Raw genomic sequence first — 20,770 nt, forward strand, 5'->3', positions numbered from 1 at the left:
CGAGGATTTGGATTGTCTATTTGTGCAACAAAGTGTGCTGTGTATTCTTATATTAATATTGGACATGTCTTCTTGTCCTTCTCTTCCATTAAGATTTGAAGCATCCTTCTTTCAGCTCACTATTCATGATCCACTTTCTTTTTCTTCACTAGGCTTCAAGGTCTTTCTCAGAGGTTTTTATTCCACATAAGACCTCCACGAAGAGCTCCTACTCTGCCTACTATGTGAGCTTATGTGTTGTGTTGGGAAACTCTGCCATGCCACCTTTGTTAAGCTCTCATCTGAGTTAAAATATCTGTCATGGAAGACAATATTTTGTTTTTTTGACTGCTCTGCACCTCTGCAAGAAGGGTTTCTGGCCTTATGTGGGATTATATGGCCTTGAAGGATTGAGCCTTTAAAGACATCTTTCCTTACTTTAACCTTACTTTATGCCTACTTACTGATTTCAGAAGGATTGAAGTGTGTCTTCCAAACTATTCATTATATTTACAGCACCTTTATGCAGATCCCAAAACAAAAGGGGAAAAGATTTGCATACTTTTGATGTGTACACCAGAGGAGTACGCTACTACTTAGATACTATAGAGATTGTCAAGCTCGGCAGTCTTTTGTTTTTTTTGTTTCTTTTTCTTTGGGTTCTCAGGGCAAGCCTGTGTCAAACAAAACAATAAATTTGTTGGATTGATTTGGGTTTTAGCATTCCAACATCATGGCATCATGGCAAGGAGATTCCAACAGGATCCAGACCTCATTCCTTACTGCCACTTCTGGCTTCTACAGGGGGAGTGGCAGAGTGGCAACTGGGACATTTTGGAGCAGGCTACTTGGAGTTCAGTACATACCTCCTCTCACCACTACCTTCCTTCTCTTTACTCCTACACTTTTCTGCTATTTTACAGGGCATTTTTTACAGGGCATTTTGACCTTGATTGCCCATCCTCCCTTTGCCTGCCTTGGGAATCTACCCAAGTGCGGGCAAGTGTGGGAATGCAGCAATGTGGACAGTACACATTTTGTACAGTTTTTGGCAATGACCATAAATGTAGATGTTGATCCCCATTGCTCCCCCTCCTCCTTCCCTTCCCCTCTGTGTTTGGGGGTGGTATGAGGTTAGTAGTCTTTTTATATAAATTGTTAGAAGTTGTACATAGTTTGGGTGTAGACATCTGGGCAAGGTCCGGCGTCAGTTTTAATCATGATGACCCCGTCGTCCCTCGTATTCTTTGAGCATTAGGGCGACCGAGGACAGCTATACCAGAGGTGTAAGGACTGCAGCAATGTGGATCTTCGAACATCTACATTTATGGTAGGTACAAAACTGTACTTTTTGTATCCTGTGTTTATTTTACTCTCTGTCCTTACTCAGCAGATGGGATTTGAGTTTTAGATAATGGCTAAATACTCTCTTATTTTCCTTTTAGCAGTTAGCAATTCCTTTTATTCATGTTTTTTAAGATTCCACTTTGTCTGCAATATTTCAACCTTTAATAATATGTCTGAATGATCCCTATTAGTTTTTCCCCATGTCTCTTTCTCTATGTATTCTACCATGTTTTTAAATTACATAGGATCATAGGAAGTTACTAGGCTAATGGCCTTAGGGTCCTTACAAACCTAGCCAGTTCTACACTTATTTGCACAATCAGCACCTATTGCCCCTGTCCAAGGGGACACAGGTGGAACCCCTGGGGTGAATTTATGGTTACCCATCCAATTGTCTGGATTGCATTTGAAGAGGGCCAATAAGGTGCTCTCTTTGACATGAAGTGGGAGTCCATTCCAAAGGTGTGGTAACCTCTGAGAGACAAATCTGTCCCTCCAGCAGGTTCTGTTAATGTCACATAGTAGGTTAAGATCTTTAGAGTGAGTAACCTGTGTGTAATTTGACTTGCGGATATGCAGCATTTCCAATAAAGCAGGGGTCAGATATTGTCTTATATGCAAGGCAGAGATCGACTCTGAGTAGTCTGTATGAAACAGAATAAAGTGACAGTGATTTCAGACAATCCACATAGGACAGATGCTGAAGACCTTGAATTTTCCTTGTGAGAAACCTTTGTGGTTTCTCCAGTTGCTGCAGGTGCTTGGAAGGGTATATACCAAAAGGGGCATTGCACTCAATTATTGGCCTGATGAGGGAAGAGTACAGGGAGGTCATGACTTATTTTTTTCAGGAGGCAATGCCCTTACTTGTGAGATGAGGAAATTAGAATGCGAGTCTTACCACTGTGGAGACATGTTTTTTATCCTACTCCTCAGATACCCCTTCTGAGGAAACTTGGCATCTTCCATAACAACTCTTATCATTTCCATTATCCACTTCAGTGTCTCATTTTTACTTGATTAACCTGCATCTTTATCTTAGTCTTTATTGGTGCATGTTTGAAACAGTTGTGGATGTATTTCAAAGATTTCAAATAAATGCCCAGGCTCGTGTGAAATGTAATTTATCTCCAGTCTAGGCCAGTTGTTTTTCCTTGGGAAATAATAAGTAAATTCTGTCTAAATTTCCTGGTAGTAGGATCAAGTCTTCCATTCTAAATATCCTTGTATATTTCTTCATAAATTACTGTCTTTTGTTATATTTTTCCTTCTAGGTCCCCCTGATATATTGTCTTTGCTTATCAGGTTTCAGTTCCCACCCTTGAATAACATTCCCTGCTGGAAGCTAATTATCTTTCCCATAATTCTCTTAAACTTCTTAATAGTAGTTTTAATAAGAAGTCCAAGAAAGTCCAAGCTAAGCTACAGTCTTCAGGGTAATACCTGAGTTTGGGTTTGGTATAATGGTTAAGGTGTTTGCCTCACACACACAAGGTGCAGGGTTTGATTCTTATCTTTGAAAGAGAAATTACCTAGCCTAGTCCTCACCTCTGAGGAAAAATATGACCTCCTGTAGTGGAGGCCCATGGTTTATATGCAAATGACCCCTTAAGGACATACCAGAGTTTCAGCTACATGGCTTCTGAATGCATATGACTTTTGACTTTTTACTTACTAATTCTTTACTGATTTATTCTGGCCAGTAAAGCCAAACCAAATAACTGTATAGTAGTTTTAGGTTGAATATAATTACATGCCATTGCAATCATCCTTCCTTGCCAGTAGCCTCTTATTATCACAAATCTACCATCTTTGTCTTTCTTCTCTTCTTCTATCATTATTGGAGGCCATCTCACAGTCTGTATTCTCTATGATACTTTGCTGAATAACTCTTCTAAAGTCCATTCTTGCCAAATTCATATACACATTTCTATTCAAGTGTCTCCAGTAACATTGCTATTTGTATACTACACTTGTTCTTGTTTGTTCTTGCCAAATTCACATGCACATTTCTATTCAAGTGTCTCCAGTAACACTGCCATTTGTACACTACACTTGTTCATCTCCATAGCTACAATGCCCTTTCACATTCTATGATATGATTGATAAGGCAGTAATTCTGATAAGATGCTATTCCCTTCACATATTAGTTTTTTAAGTATGTGGTTCTGACTTGCAACTTGCATGCAGGGATTAATGTATGACAGGCTGATCTTATATGCAATTGCAGTGTCTTGTCTCTCTTTGAACCCATGTTAAATTTTCCCATACATTTTATTCCAATGAAAATACTAAAGAAGCAAAAAAAAGCTGTGTGCATTTTTATTTTAATTTTTAACTCTCCATCCCCTTTTAATTCACAGCAAACATGCACAAATACATACACTTTCCAAAAAGAGAAGTTTCCGCTCAATATATGGGTGGTTGTCCAAAACAGATGGTTAAACCCACTGGCTTTACCCTTTCTAAAATTTCCATTTGTGTCCCTTCTCATCTTCCCTCCCATATGTGAAAAACAGCTTGCTTATTCTTGGTTAAGAAGCGATTTTTCCTTTAAGGAAGAGTGCGCTGTCTACCATTAAATAAAGTAGTCTAGATTGTGCACTGTTGTTATTTATACTGAACTGATTGATTCTACTAAGAATGCACCTGCTTGTCTTCCCTCCAATTTATCAGGCCATTTATATTCACTGAACTGCTTGTCACTTATAGTTCCAAGTACTAGAGTTCAGTGTTCATGTTTCATTAATTTCCTGATTAATTGTCTTTGCCTGCAGGCAGTTTGACTGTAGTTGCTGAGCTTTGCTGGTTGATAAAAAGGAGACCAGCTAATGTTTTTGTGATTACATGACTTAGCACTTCTCAAATAACAATATATAAGATGTTCTTTCTCCATTCACTGCTCCCCTTACTACTCATATTATACCTAAAGGATGATCCTTCTATGCCATTCTTTACAAAGGCCATAGAAAATTTCTGCAGTTTAACACTGGGTCCATTCATCACCATTTTGCTTTTTTAACCTTTGAGATCTCTGCCATGTCCATAGTATTTTATTAATTACTTTATACTAGGTATGTAAGCCATGGTGGTGCAGCGGTAGCATTGTCACCTCACAGCAAGAGGTTCTCCCGTTCGATTCTCAGCTGGAGAGCCTTCTGTGTGGAGTCTGCATGTCCTCCCCGCAGTCGAGTGATGTTCACAAGACATGCGTGAATAGGCGTGCCTTAGTTGAAGGTTGGGCATCCGGCTGGCACCTCGGCACCGTAAAAATCGACTGCCAATCATTAGCAGACCAGAGTTCCGCTGTGGCGACCCCTAACTGGGAAAAGCCGAAAGAAAAACAACAACTTTATACCAGGTATAGCATTTTAGAGAATAAAAGAGGATACTCATGTACTCCTATTTGAATGATTGCCTTCTTCATGTCCAAGCAGAATAGAATGCCGTAGAATATTATGAATCACCTAAAACTGCCTCAAGGACCTGAGATTCATACTTAGCTTACTTACAATGAGCCTTACTCAAGACAGGACAAAAGTATTCATGAGAAAATCTCTAAACATGGAAGAAGAGCTCCTGAAAGACAAGGCTTTGTTATTGGAAACATTTGCTCTCTTACAGGCAGGCACGGACTATACAACATCCAGAAACTTCCTCGATGCATTGGGCTACATGACCTTGATGATCTCTGTGGTTCTCCTGATGAGACTGCATATGAGAAAACTCCATTGGTTCCTTAATTCCTCCTGAAGCCAGCATTTGAAACATCTAGACAATGGTCTCCTTGTGTTGGTGCATATCCAAAAAGGAGTTCATTTAGTGGGTAAATCAGGTTCTCATAAATGGGGGCACACTTATGTCAACCTGAGCTGATTCGGTCCATGATGCCTTATGCCTTGCACTTTGCATAAAGTATTCAGTTGGGGACCTTGTTAGAGTCTGGTATTCTTCACAGAGGAAATTGGAGTTCTCTGAAAAGAAAATTATGATATTCATTCTTCTTATCCAGGCATTCAGAACCCATTGGAAATTGGAGAGAATCTCCATAATTTTCAATGTTGCAGTCATGAGCAGAAGGAGGTCTCTACTGCAGATTCTGACAGGTGATCCAACTTTTCAGAGCTGAGCATCCTTCCCTCGGACATTTGCTCATCCTGATATAAAGATGGTGTTTGCCCACACCATCTTCAGTTCTTTTATGCTATAGATGTGTGTATCTATCCTCTCTAGAAAAAAGTGGTTACCAGTCCTGTGCTTAAGCCAAAAGATGCCTCAGCTTGAGCAGGTGAATACACTTTTGGAGACATAGGTTCATAGGTTCATAGGTGTTTACTAGGCTAATGACCAGAAGGGCCTTTTTAAGCCTAGCCATGCATCCTGAATCTCTGACAAGTTGTGACACCCTTGATAAGTGTAAGCATGGGCCTGGGAGATGAACCATTTACAGGTTACCTGCTTGCATTAGAGACATAGGAGCCAAACCAGGGATGCATTTCTGGTTTCCAATCTAATTGTCCAAGTTGCACTTGAAATGGGTTAGGGAGGATCTCTGCTTCACATGGATATGGAGCCTGTTCCATAGACGCAGTAGTCTCTGGGATACATACCTATCTCTCCAGCAGGTCCTATTTATATCACAGGCAAGGTTTAAGTCTTTAGAATGGGTAATTCTAGTACTGTTTGCTTTGTGGATATGCAGGAGATCCATCAGAGTGGGGTCTGACAATGCCCTGTATGCCAGGCATAGATCTCCCCTCAAAAGCTTGTAGAAGACAGAATACAGGGATAGGCTCTTGAGGCGGTCAGCATTAGGACATATTACTTACATCTTGCATTCTTTTAGTGAGGAACCTCTGTGGTCATTCCAGTTGTTGGATATACTTAGTTAGGTACCATACCAAAGGGGGCATTGTACTCAATGATAGGTCTGATGAATACCAAATACAGTGGAACAATGACTTCCTTGGACTTAGATGCCATACCTTTGTTTATAAGTTGCACAACAAAGAATGATTTCCTCATCACTATACACACATGATGATCAAAGGCTAGATTACTATATATGTGTGTCCCTAAGTCTCTGACTACTGGGTCAACTCTAAGGGGTGTGTTGTCAATATGATAGTTACCGGGGATGGATGACTTCCCAAAGGATACTGTTATGCATTTCTTGGCATTTAGTTTTAGTTTATGACTTTGACACCAGTTATTTGTCTGTGTTAGCCCCTCCTGGAGAACATTTGTGCCAGTGTGAGATTCAATGACAGCTCCTAATTTGCAATCATCTGCCAATTTAGTCAGCCAGAGACCACTAACATTGGCCTTGACTTTTGAGAAGTAAATGCCAAAAAGGAACGGTCCAAGGACTGATCCCTGAGGAACTCCATTTGTAACTGGCCTCTTTGTAGGGGTGAACTCCCCAATTCTAACTTCCTAGGTCCTGTCTGTAAGCCAGTTAGCAATCCACTGGGTGACATATGGGTTTGTACATAACCTCTTGAGTTTGTCAACAATGACTGAGTGGGGTATTGTGTCAAATGCCTTGGCCAGGTCAAGGTAGGCAGTGTGAACGATTTTGCCCTCATCCATTGCTTTGGTGACCTGCTCAAAAAACTCTATCAGGTTGAGTAGGCATGATCTGCCCTTGATGAAACCAAACTGGGTTGGGTCCAGTGTCTGGAGATTTACTATATCTCTATTGATCATCTCCATGATAATTCTTTCCATAGCTTTACATATAAGACTAGTGAGTCTTATGGGTCTGTATTTTCCAGGGTCTTTAGATGGCCCACCTTTGTGCAGAGGGATGACTGTTGCCTTTCTTCATTCATGAGGCACAAAGCCTGTTTGAAGGCTACAGTTATATAGTAATTCAAGAGGCCCTGATAGGTCATGTTTCATGCTATTTAGAAGGCATCCTGGGATATTGTCTGGGTCCGTTGATGCAGTGTTCTTGGTCTTAGAGAGAGCATTAAGGACCTGTTCGTTAGTGATCGTAGGGGGGTTATATTTGATGATATTTCCTGAGGAAAGGTTGAGGGGGAGAGAGAAGTAACATTGGAGTTGAATTTATCAGCCAGGAGGTTTGCTTTAACTTCTGGCTCAGTATAGGTGGCTCCATTTACAATGAGCTCTCCACACAATTGTGTATTGCCTTTGAGGCTGTGGACATAACTAAAGAATCCTTTGTGGTTGTCCTCGGCCTGGGGGACCAAACTTACCTCAAATTTGGCTTCGACAGACTTTATTTATCCTCTTGAGTTGTTTGTATAGTTTGATGAGAGTGCTTTTATCCTGCTGGGTGCTGCATCTTCTAATTTTTGCCATGATTTTCTTCCTCATGTTATACCTCTGATTGATTTTCTGATTTCACCAGGGAGGCTTGTTTTTTGAGTTAGTTCTGTACTTCCTTGTGGGTACAGCTGCCTCTATGTGGCTATTAACATGCTAGTACAGGGTTTCTGTGAACAGTTTTGCATATGCAGAAGTGTTCTCCAGATTTGGGGCGGCCACAGTGGTGCAGCGGTTAGCGTTGCCACCTCACAGCAAGAGGTTCTCCGGTTCGATTCGCGGCTGGGGTGCATTCTGTGCAGAGTCTGTATGTCCTCCCTGTGGTTGCGTGGGCTTCCTCTGGGTGCACTGGTTTCATCCCAAAGACATGCTGTAGGTGGACTGGACACTCCAAATTTGCCCTAGGTGTGTGTGTGTGTGTGTGTGTGCCTTCTGTGGAAGGTTGGGTGCCAGGTTGGCACCTTGGCTCTATAAAACTCCACTGCCAATCATGAGCAGACAGGTGATCTGCTGTGGTGACCCCTAACCAGGAAAAAGCCAGAAGAAGAAGAAGTGTTCTCCGGATTTATAGGGGCTTGAACTTTTGCCAGTTTCTCACTTAATAGCAGGAGGTTAGCCTTAGAATAGTTCCTGAATATTCCCAGTTTATCTGGGGGTCCAGGTTTTATTTATACTTCAAAGGAGACCATTTTGTGGTCTGACCTTATCAGAGAAGGCATCACAGTAGGGGGTGTGCAGCACTCTCCCATATTAGTGAGGACCAGATCCAATATGGTTGCAACCCTGGTTGGTGTATTGACTATTTGATCCAGGGAGTTTGTGTTTACAAAATCCAGGAATCTCTGTGCATGCAAGTTTGATGTTTTGCTGTAATTTTGTTAGCAGTGTTAAATTCGTTCAGTTAATTCTTTGAGTTAATATATCTGAATGGCATTATAAAGTGTAGTATGTGTGCTTCAGTGAAAGAAAACAGGTGCACTTGTCTGTGGTAGTTTCCCCATAAAGACTTCCATGGTGAATGATTAAACTCCCTTGGTTTAGAACATGACTTCCTGAAATGAGATCTGTCAAGGGTTCGATCATAAGACAAGAGAATTTACATTTCAGACAAACCAGGATAAAAGTGACTACTGTCCCTAGCTGTAGCATCAGGAACCCTCTGCTATTCCACTTAAAAATGAATAAAATATGTTGAAAGGAAGAGTCATGTCCAGAAAGAGAAGGAAAGAAAGACCCCATAACATGCCAGGTCTCAGAGGATCTGTAGATCCAAGGGTGTTCTGTCTACCGTGGCATTGTAGCTACTCATGGACCCATTTTATACTTTTACTGAGGCATCTTATGTTGCCCCTGTGGAGGTCACCACACTGTCAGTCTCTGGCATGTCCTACCAGACAAAAACACAGCATCATTGATGATGCAGATGTCATCCCCCAATATCCTACTCACAGTGCTGCGTAATTAATTGCAAAAGATAATGACAATGTCTCCACCATCTATAAGTCGAAGCCAAAGGACATTCCCCTTAAGACCCAAAAGGCAGCTATCACCAAAGACCTTTGCTTCCAAACTTATGACACCAATCACACCACAGCTGCCAGCTTGTGACTCTGCCCCTCAAAACATCCCACTATCAGCACCACCACCAGACATTTCTTGAATGCTTCAGGTTTCTTCACAATTTTTTGAGTTTTATACAAAGCAGAGACAGCCAGACCCTGAAAACCTTCTCTGTCTATAATATTTTTTTGTGAAAAAGAAGTGTCTCTCCCCAGAGAGAGAGAGAGAGAGAGACTCAGAATCCACTGGCTTAGAGGCAGAGGAATGAAACTATAAATCCCAGATTTCCTCCCCTCTAGGTTATGACATAGATGAAGAGGACACAGGTTTCTGCAGGTCTCTTCTAGAGTGCATTCTTTCTTATTTATGAGAGAGCATTTCAGATGTCAGTCTAAAGAGGTTTCTATGTCAATGACACGATGCCTGGATCTCCTGGGATTATAACCCTCTAAGCATGTAATTATTCCTGCTGTACATGAAGCCTTGCCAATTGTCTTTAAGGCAGTAGCTTTGGAGCAAGAATCCCAACCCCTGCAGCAAAAAAGGATTGACCAATGTTATAGGTTACAGGATACTCACAGATTCCTGTTCAAAAACCCAGTGGCCGATTCAGATACAGTGTCCCTGGATAATGCACTGGGCCCAGGTTACACACACTTCCTGGTGACCAGGAATATAAGCTTGTAGACTGCTTTGGGAAGAAAGTAATCACACCAACAACCCTTGCCTACAACTGTTAAACCCATGTGATAAGATCAGCTTTTGAAGGAACTCCTAGAAAAGTATGTCGAAGTAAGTGATGAGTCACTGAAGGCTAAATTAACAGTGAACTCCAGACCATTGTGTAGGTTGGGAGACATGCAGTGAAATGTTGGTGTAATGGTGTTCATGCATCATCTAGGACTACTGCTACAGAACTTGTCATTAGGAGCCACTCCTGTTTTAGAACCCAGTTCCTGCTTGAATATGTTAAGGCACAAGGAGTTGTTCTTTGGACCCTCATCACATGCTGTTTTTAAAATTAGTGGAGGAAAACATATGAAGTCAGTGAAGTATGCTTTTCATCCTCTGATTCTCAAATACAATCAACTACAATAAAAATATAAAAAAACAGTAATATCATCTGTTGCAATAAAGGAGCTAAAATGGTGGGTGACAAAAGTATCCAGGAATGTGGGGAAGCCCTTCAAACAACCTGCACTTATGCAACATTTACCACAGATGCCTCACTGCATTCTAGAAGTCACATACCCAGAACTTCAGGGTACAGGGGTGCTGGAGCCAGGTAGAGCAGAAGAGGTGCATAAGGTATAAGATAAATTATGGCAGTTGTTCAGACTATCAGGGCTTTCAAATTGTTATGGACCTCAGGGGTCCTGCAAGAGATTACAGACAAGGCAACCATTATGTGGTCCTAGAATAGTATGGGGGAGTTGCTGATGATATTTAGAATTTAAAATAAATCACTAGCCAGCTCCTGACTACTATGTAGATGAGGAGACATGCTGATAAATGGTGGCATGATACTGCAGCTCCAGCATGTATGGCTGCCACTCTAGCGTCTGTCGTTAGTGCAATTCCTGATTGAGGATCCATTCTCTGCCTGAGAATGTTAAGACCCAAATCTTAAATGCATCCTTAGATAAGAATTTGTTCTTCAGACCCCATATAGCTTTGTTTAAAGTACTGAATGAGAAATGAACAAATAACTGAGTCAATGAAATGCTTATCACACTGCAGTACCCGAATACAGCAAGAATTGTGCAGCAGAACAATTTTCCTATTAGTAGATGCATTGTAAAGGAAAGCAGCCAAAATGTGTACAGAATAGCTGAAGGTGGAGATGGTAGCAGGTACATAACGGGAGATTTGGAGGGTTTCCAGGTCCCAAACACCCATAAGGAACAACTGTATCAACCCCACTCTTCTCCCGTCTCTTACCCTAAAATCTCCACCATGGCCTCAAGTGCCCCCACAACCAGAGGATAGGGGGCAGATTGGCCCCCTGTTAATAAAACTAGATAAACATAACATCAGGAAATGATCCAGAGGATTTTCTTAAGGAGTTTATAGGTGTTTACAAAGCTGTTTAGCCGTACATTACCATGCATAACATGTTCCACTTATATTGCAGAGTAAGACCTATTGAACAGATGTTTATTACACCATTAGATTTGTGGGTGTGCAGTAGATCACGGAGGACAAGGACTGTTGAGGCTATGTATGCAAGGCATAAATCACCTTTCAGTAGCCTGTATGATAATGAGAAGAGGTAGAAGGCTTTGAGATGGTCAGTGTAGTTCTTATGATTTAAGCCCTTGGTTTTCTTAGTGAGAAAGTGTTCTGGTTGTTCAAGTTAAGAGTTTAGACAGGCATATACTGATGGGGACATTGTACTCATTGATTGGCCTAATAAGTGATGAACACAGTGGGATGATCACATCCCTGGACCTGGATGTCATGCCCTTACTAATAAGCTTTGCAATGAAAAAGGACTTTCATGCAATAGTGGATAGATGATGATCATAGGACAATTTTTTGTCCAAGGTCCCTAACTACCATGGCAATTTTCAGGGGAGTTTTGTTGATATGATAGCTACAGGAGATGTCATGCTTGCCATAGGAAACTATTATACATTTTTTAGCATTTAGTTTTAGTCCATAGTTATGGCACCAGCTCTTGGTTTGGGAAATGGCCTTTTGGAGGATGTTGGTGTCTTCTCCAGAGTTTATGATGGCAGCAAGTTTACACTCGTCTACAAACTTAGTCGACCACAAGCCCTGTACATTAGCATAGACCTCCAAGAAGTAAATGCCAAATAGGAGTGGGCAAGGACTGGCCCCTAAGTTACACCACCAGTGACAAATCTTCTGAAGGAGACAGAGCCACCCACACAAATTGCCTGGGTTCTATACGTGAGCCAATTAGGTATCCAATGAGTTACATAGGATTAACATTTAGCTGGGGCAGTTTATCAACAATACTTGAGAGTGGGATGGTATTGAGTGCCTTTGTGAGGTCTAGCTATGTGGTGTGTACAGAATTTCCCTCAGTCATTGCTTCAGTAATCTCAAAGAAGTTGATCAGGTTAAGCAGGCAGGATCTGCCCTTGATGAAAGTGAACTGGCTTGGGTAAAGAGTTTGTAGTTTACCTATGTCCTTATTTATTAATTCCATAGTGATCCTCTCCATAGTCTTACAGTTGAGACTTGTCAGAGTTGTAGGTCTATAATTACCCGGGTTCTTTGATGCCCACCTGTGTGCAGGAGGATGACTGTTACTGCTCCATTCATCCAGCAGAAAGCCTCTTTGGAGACTAATACTGAATAGCCTCTATAGAGGGTTTGACAGCTTCTGTTTCAGTTTGGCAGCCTAGTATGTTATCTGACCCTCATATAAACAATGTTTTTGGTTTCAAAAGTACTTGGAGTACTTGTCCTTGGGAGAATCAAAGGGGATTGTAGATGTGGGTATATGATCTGCGAATTTAGATGGAGAGGGGGTAGTGAAGTTAGTGTGAAATGTATCCAGCACTAGACTGGCTGTGTCCTCAGGGTCTCGGTATGTGATATAATTTACTATTAGCTCTTTGCAGTGCTGGATATTGTTTCTGAGGTTTCTAACACAGTTAAAAAAGACTTTATAGTTGTCTTTTGCCTGGATGGCTATTTCACTGCGTATTTAGCTTTGATTGATCTGATCAGGGATCAGAGTTCCTTGTTATGTTTTATGAGAATGTTCTTGACAACTTGATAGTTAGATTTATTATTGCATGCATTGTTTTTTTTCTTTTGTTTTAGAGTCTGTTTTTATGTGGTTCCACCTTAGGAGTTTATTTTTAAATTTGGCATTGGATTTGCTTTCGAGGAGAGACAGATACATCAATGCAGTTATTCACATTTGTACAGAATTTGAGAAAAATCCTTAAGTGACACCACGGCTTAGTACAAAGATTTGTTTTTTAATAAAGTACGTATCTTTGTACTCAGGCCTTTATGTTTGTTTTTTAATAAAGAAGAGGTAGAAGGGTTTGAGATGGTCAGTGTAGTTCTTATGGTTTAAGCCCTTGGTTTTCTTAGTGAGAAAGTGTTCTGGTTGTTCAAGTTAAGAGTTTAGACAGGCATATACTGATGGGGACATTGTACTCATTGATTGGCCTAATAAGTGATGAACACAAGGTTTGTACTCAGGCCTTTTTGTTTGTTTTTTAATAAAGTACGTTTTACTTTTAATGCTCCAGTTGCCTTTATACACAGCCTCAGCCGTGGTGTCGGTTCAGGATTTTTCACTGCTTTACTTCACTTCGACCTGAAACACCTTTAGCGTGAGTAGGATATACATTTTTCTATGTATAGAATTTGGTGGTAAAGGATTTTATGTACGCAGTGGGGTCATCAGGTTGAAGGAAGATGTTGAATTTAGCCATGTCATCTCTCAGTTTTCATAGATTAGCCTTGGCATACTCTGAATACTGAGGTATTTGAGTGTACTGTTGGTTTCAGTCTTATGGTGAATATGACTGATTTATGATCTGATTTGATAAAGGATGAAGTTAACTGGTGGGGAACAGAGCATACTAATAATGACCTTGTCCAGAATTTTGTCTCCACTAGTTGGGATGTGGGCTAACTGGTCCAAAAAGTTTGTATTTTGAAATATAGACGTCTCTGAGCATATGTTAGGGGATGTATAAGTCTCCCAGCTGATGGGGGGGTATTGAAGTCCCTAGGAGAATGGTATATGGCCTAATTTATAAGAATTCCATACTAGAGAGGCAGGAAGTATGGGCTAAGGGGGACAGGGGGTGGGTTCTATAGTGATGTGATGTGATTAAGGAGGTTTGTTAATTGTAAAAAATGGATATGGAGGAGTTCCAGGTCATTATCCTGTCTAATGAGCCTGGAGGTGATATTTTGTTTTATGAAGCTAGAGACAGTGGCACTTTTAGTGCCTTCATTTAGTGCGATCTGCCTGAATATGTGATGGGTGTTGAAACCCTGCACTGATGGGGTTCTCTCCTTGCTCTTGAACAAGGTTTCCATGACGATGCATATATTGATGTATTCTAGAGTAAGCAGTGGCTGCAGGGACTGCCATTTTTTGTTGAGGCTCCTACCTTTGAGCAGTAATACCTTTATTTAATTTTAATTTTGTTATGTTAAGTCAGAAGCTTTTGATGACTGACATTGCCTAAAAAAAGGCACTATGGGGTTTTAGCCTATGTACAGAAAAATAGGGCAGGCCAACCCTGGCATATTAATTAGTATAGTCTGCCTTCTCCCCCCAGTGCTCATACATTTTAGGTCACAAGCTTCAGTTTGTATCCTTACCAAAATGCAGAGCATGTCTCTAGTATGAAAATGTCAAGAACTATTAAAACCTTTCATGAAAATAAAAGCTTGTTGCTTAAGGGCCAATAGGTGAAGGGATTCTATTCAAGACTGTTCTTGGTGTCTGGGAAAGATGGACTATGGAGGCCTCTCCTAAATCTGTCAAAATAAGACAAGTTTCTTTTGGTCCCAAAATTCAAAATGTCGATACTTCAGGCTGTTCTGCCTCTCCTAGAAGAGAAGCCTGAACGATAACATTGTATCTCAAGGATGATTCCTGTATTATTCCATTTCCCAAGGATCAAATATTTCTGAAATTTGTGGTGTGTGAGCAGCACTGTCAATTTACCTTGTTGCCCTTTGTTTTAGTTACTGCATCCTGAGCATTCACAAAATGTCAGGCTTCACTACTTGATCATTGTAGAACAAAGGGCATTCACTTCTACATCTACCTGAATTGTGAGCTGAAGCATAAAGCCAAGAGGAGGTGCAGAGGGCCTTGATTTACACCCTGGACTTTTTGAGGTTGGGGTTGTCCTTGAACACACAAAAGTCAAAACTTTATTCAGACTGGTTGTCTTTTTAGGAGCCCTGTTTCATCCACAGTATCAATGGCATTCCTACCCCAAGAAAAGGTGGGTCTGTTTATGAATTATTTCCAATACACCTTCTCCCTCATATGATTCTGAAAATAACAGAGGATAGGCCAGAAATTATTCTAATTGCTTCATTATGGTTTAGTCAACACTAATTCTTCCTTCTCCTGGAGATGAATAGAGAGAAACCTGTCCTGTTGCCAAGCAAATTGACCTTCTGACACAGTGCTGTAGGTCACTAGTACACTGAGACCTGACCATGCTAATATTAACTGCTTGTAGGATTTAACATAGATACACTTTGATCACATCTACTCAAAGAATTTGCTTACAGTCAAGAGGGAAGCTAGGAGGGAAAACATTAGTAAGTCTTATCTAACTAAACAGATGAAACTTTCCTAAGTACCAGAAGAGGAAGCAGGATCCAAGGACAATGCAGGTGTCCAATATCATAAAGTATACACCAGTTTTTTCAGTAAAGGATAGCTTATGCATCTCTCAAGTGCATTTGTAAGCTATTCCTTTTTTTTCAAAAATCTTTATAATCTTTTCAATACATCATAGTTAACACACATTAAAGAGATGTCATCAATTATATAGGCATCATTAACTAGCAATTCCTAGTACATAACAATATACAACATACATTCCATAAACTATATACAAACTATACACAAAAGTGCTATCTGCCTACTCATGTGAAATAAACATTTGGGTACTTCTGATTTAGACATTCTGACATTTGTAAGATAGTCTTCCTTTAGAGTCACTCTAGATTCCAGAATGCTTTTCAATTTCTGAAGGTCATCTTTAACCTTTGACCATCTAAGGACAGAGTATCACCTGAGGATAGATACACTGCCACCTTTAGTGCCATCATTTAGTGCTGTGTGCTTGAATGTGTGGTGGGTATTGAAACCCTGCACTGATGAGGTGCTGTCCATGCTCCTGAACAAGGTTTTGCCATGACAATGCATATATTAATGCATTATACAGTAAGCAGTGGATGTACAATGTGAATTTTTTGTTGCGGCATTGAGCTGCAATACCTTTATTTAATTTGAATTTTGTTATGCTAAGTCAGAAGCTTTTAAAGACTGACATTGCCTAAGAAAAGCACTATGGAGTTTTAACCTATTTACAGAGAAATAGATGCAGTCCACCCCTGGCAAATTAGTTAGGACAATCTACCCTCCCTCCCAAATCCCAGGCTGACCTGATCTTGGAGAATTTTAAACTTGCCATCTTTTGAACCAAAGCGACTACAGTACACCTAAAATGTTAGACATTGAGAACTGTATTCCTGGCTGTGATCACATCTGCAAGGAGGGTTTCAGAACTGGAAGCTGTGCTGTGCAAGAAGGTCTTTTTACATTTTCAGAAAGACAGAGTGATATTGAGAACAAACCCATCTTTCATGCTATGGTGGCAACAGAAGTGCTCCTGGGTGAAGCTATTCAACTGTCAAGGTTTTCCCTTTGCCTGAGAGAAAACTGGAAAGGATTCACTCTGTTGATGTACATAGACAACTAAATGTTTATCTTGATAGAAATAATGATATTAGAAGATCAGACCAAGTGTTCCATAACTTTGGCGAGAAAGAATGGGTTACCAGTTTAGAAATAAAAGACTGCTTCAAAATGGCAGTTAAACACCATTACCTTTTGTTGTAAACATCATTGAAAGACTTATCCAGAGACAGTCAAAGCCCATTCTACAGGGGCACTGCCACTACAGCTGCCTTCCTAAAAGGATAATCACGGAAAGTATTTTGGAAAGAGCCACCGTGTCATCTGTCCATACATCCCCAAGGTATGCCAAGAATAGACATATTCTTCATGTACAGGTTAGAGTTTGCCTCAGCCAGTTTGAGGGGCTTGCACTAGTCCCCTTCTGCTTCTTAGTCAACCTCCCATATTGTAGGGAACAGATTTGGGAATCTTTCAATTGCTGTTGACTCTAACAGTGAAATACATAATTTACATAGTACAGCTGAGTGCATTCAGGATCGCAGTCCTACTTCTATCCTTCAGGATCGCAGTCCTACTTCTATCCTTCAGGATCGCAATCCTACTTCTATCCCACCATTTCCTTTACCTATATGGATATTACTGTCTGAGGTGCGCTGCACAGTTTCCTTTTTAATACCCATCCTTTTCTTCCTTTAGAGTTTGCCATTTCTCTTTGTTCAAGCTACCTGTGGAGACTCAAACTTTCAACTGTCAGACTGAACCCCTCAAGGCCCATCCCTTGTGGTTGTAGTATGTTTTCAGCCTTGCTTTCGGCAAAAAAAATGAAGATGGCCTAAGCAGCTGCTCTCTTTATACTAGTATGTGCTAACATTGTGCTGACATTTCAGGACATATCAGAACTGCCTCTCAACCAGATTGTTGAGCTCCCGTTGTTTTTTTTCTCCAAACCCCCAAACAAGTGTAAAATATCCTGCACAGTTTAGATGTTTTTAGGCAATTGAGATACTATTTGCATAAAACCATGGCAGTAATATGGATGGGCCAATTATTTGTGGCTTTTGTGTGGGGAAAGAAGAATAAACTGATACCTAAGTAAACCCTTTCCAAGTGTTTGTCTCACTGGTTAGTGCCCTCCAAAAAAAAAAAAAAAGAAGCAAGAGGCAGGTATCTACAGGGGCACATTAGAGTACACTTCATTGGGATGACCTTCTCTCCAGTGGCTTTCATTAAGCATGTCTCAGCCCAGATCATTTATGAGGTGGTCATCTGATCATCAGTCTATTTCTTTTACTTTGCAAGATGGATGTGCAGTACAGAGGCAGAGCAAGATTCAGGGTGTCCGCCATGCAGGGGGCTGGTATGAATGAGCTCCCTGTGGTAACTGACTTTTGTGATCTCATCATTATTTCTGAGTCAGATATGGGAGTCTTTCCTATATGTCAAGACGCCTCTACAACAGTGATAGATATGAAGAACATAGCACAGTTGTTTGAGAAGTCACTGTAACAGTAGATGATTGAGTATGATTATTCATACTGTACAAACTACCATGCATCATCCCCCTTTTTTCTCTTCATGTCATTGCTTCTGTTTGTCTTTTGGAAGAAGGTATAGGGCTGTGAAGACTGGTAGAGATGGGTGAAGGTTGCCAGCCTAGTCAAATATAATTTGGTACATAATTCTGTCATTTGTAAATATAAATGTTGAAATACAGGCTTGTTTTCTTAAATGAAATAATATGCTGTGAAATGTTGAACTTAAAACAATTTAGCAACATTGTCCTCTGCTGTAAAGAAAGCTAAGTCAAGCATTTCTTATCTCTCCTTTGAAATTGAAATTATTTCATGACTATCTTTGATGTTTACAATTCGTCTTCGGACGGGCTGGTGATTCCTGCCTGTTGTTTTGGGGCTGGAGTTAATGACCAGCATTTGCATATGGAATGTCTTTTATTGCTCTGGTTTCTGCCTAGGTGTAAAAGAATGTAAATGCAGTTTCTGTCAGCCTGGGAACACCAGGAAAGTGTAAAAAATGATGTAATGGGAATCAGGACTGCAATAGAAACTTAAACGGAGAGAATCAGAAGGCATTAAGCTTTTTTGTCTTGAACATCCAACTCACAGCACTGTCTTGCTCATATGTAATTTATCTTAGACTTGTGTTTTCTTTTAGAAATAGCTAGGAACTAGAAAGTTTAGACTAAGTATTTTTCTGTGATATCAGAACTGTACTACTGATTTATTTTAAGTATTTCTGTGTGATCCCTGAACTCTTGACTAGCACTATGTAGTAGAAAGTATTGTCTTGTGTTTTTAATTATTTATTATTATTTTGAAACCCTTTTAACTGTGGATGTTTCGTGTAGAGATAATTTAAGCTCTAGACTAGAGTACATTGCATATTTATATAGTTTACTGTCCAAGTCACTCTAAATAAGCCTTGACTGTTTAGTCACAACTACCAATTGGATAATAATATTGCACAGTAATAATTGGACACCCTTTTAACGGCCTTTGAGTAGCTGATAAGTATTAGTGGGTGGTGGCAAGTGGAACTACCATATAGTCTGGGAGAAAGGGGCACAGCTGGAGAAACTGTGTCAGCCTTCCCCAGGCGTGCCTGCGTGGTTGTATAAACTCTTCTCTAAGTGCATGTGTGTGTGTGTGTGTGTGTGTGTGTGTGTGTGTGTGTGTGTGTGTGTGTGTGTGTGTGTGTGTGTGTGTCAGCTACTTGGGCAGGGACATGAAGCACTGGTTGGAAAGAGAAGGTGCTAGAGGTTTTAGCTTGCCCACTAAGCTGAGATCTGGGCCCTATAGCTGTGCCAGTGGGGAGTCTTATTGGGGACCTGGAGAGCAAGGGAGCGAACAGCCCCGAACTGACTGTGATCTCTGTGTTCTCTTAAGGGAAATTGCACTTTACTGTGTGTATTTGTCATCCTTTCCTCATATATGAGACACCCTCTCTGGTGTTAGTGGTGAGGATTGAGGCTCCTTGATTGCTGGGCCAGGGCACAGGTGTCACAAGGGCTACTAAGGGTAATATGAGGGTTGTCCTACCATTCAAATTTTCTACTTGAAACTGTAGCACATTTTGGACAGGGTATCATGAAGGCAACTCAATCTGCTTGCAAGAGAACAGCTCTTCTGTATATTAAATTCAGTCTACTACTTTTTTCATTCAAAGAAAAGAACAGAATATGGAGCAGACTTATGTCATTTTGCACACTTATCCTGTCCCTTTCATCTTCAGAGTCTGAGAGTCAGGACAATTGGATGGATGTTAGTCTACAGCTTATTCTCAAATGTCAGGAATTCTACGTTGCAGTCATCCTACTTGTACATCTACTGTTGCAATGAGATTTCAGACAAATGTTCTTTCATCTGTGTCTTTCCTGCCCTTGTTGTCTGTACTTCCTAACAGCTATCTATTACCTTTGAAGTGTTGAGTCAAAGGCCTTGCTGATCCCCAGGTTAACCATGGCTGTTAGTATACCACTGTCAAGTTCTTGTGTGGTCTAGTATTAAAACTGGAGCAGGTCATACTGCTACTGCATTCTGGCCATGAACCGCACTGCTTATTGTCAGAAAATTGCATTTTAGGATAGTAACTAGCCTATCCCTGAGGATTTTTCCTCATTTTCCCTGACATGGCTGTTGGGTTAATTGGACTATAGTTCCCTGGACTCTTTGACTACTCTCCTTTCTACCAGAGTACCATTCTTGACATCATCCCATCTTCAAAAAGTTCTGCAATGGCACATGATGTAATAAAACTCTTCCAATAGGAGAGCTTGCTGTCATTAGACAGATTCCTAAAGGCAAAGGGAAGAAGACCATCTTGTCCTTAGATGTTGTTGTCCCTTCTTATACCTATTTCCTCTTCAAACTCCTATGTCTTTGTTGTCTTCTCTACCTAACTTCCTTGTAGAGTGGAAGTCTGTCTTCCATTTTTTCATAAAGACCAAAGCAAACTATTCATTCAGTATGTCCATATGTTCCTTGTCAGCCATAATCTCCATCCTGTCCTTACTCATCCTAGCGATGTCTGTCTTTCTGCATTTATTCATTCTTTCTGAAGTATACCTAAAAGGTTTTTGTTCCTCTTCTTGATCCCTTTAGCTTCCACCTTTCTTATCATCACTTTATATGTTGCCCTTCTGCTTGCCTCTTTGTACAATCTGCCCTCTACCTT

This window comes from Protopterus annectens, chromosome 4.part0 (genome assembly GCF_019279795.1).
Source record: "Protopterus annectens isolate FY-2018-M chromosome 4.part0, PAN1.0, whole genome shotgun sequence".
NCBI lineage: Eukaryota > Metazoa > Chordata > Ceratodontiformes > Protopteridae > Protopterus > Protopterus annectens.